Source organism: Penaeus monodon, chromosome 33, assembly GCF_015228065.2.
Source record: "Penaeus monodon isolate SGIC_2016 chromosome 33, NSTDA_Pmon_1, whole genome shotgun sequence".
Classification (NCBI taxonomy): Eukaryota; Metazoa; Arthropoda; class Malacostraca; order Decapoda; family Penaeidae; genus Penaeus; species Penaeus monodon.
In genome coordinates this window covers 28,405,858-28,406,126 of record NC_051418.1, presented here as the reverse complement: position 1 = coordinate 28,406,126, position 269 = coordinate 28,405,858, and positions in this window count along the sequence as shown.

The window sequence follows — 269 nt, the reverse complement described above, 5'->3', positions numbered from 1 at the left end:
CTCTCTTATGCCTATCATACCAAATTTTAACTCCAAACCTCAATTTTTTTTCAAGTACTTTCCTATCTCCGCCATCATACGTTTCCTCCTAATTGTCTCCTCGCTCGTGCCCTGGAGATGGTGAATTACCTGCTTGCCTAGCCCTAATTAGTGCTACCTGTGTTGAACCTCATTTTTTGTGCTACACCTCCACTAGGCTGCGTCCAGTCTCAGGAAAGAGGGAAACTGGCAACCCTCTCTAAAATGTGGAGTATTTTGATTTTCTTTAG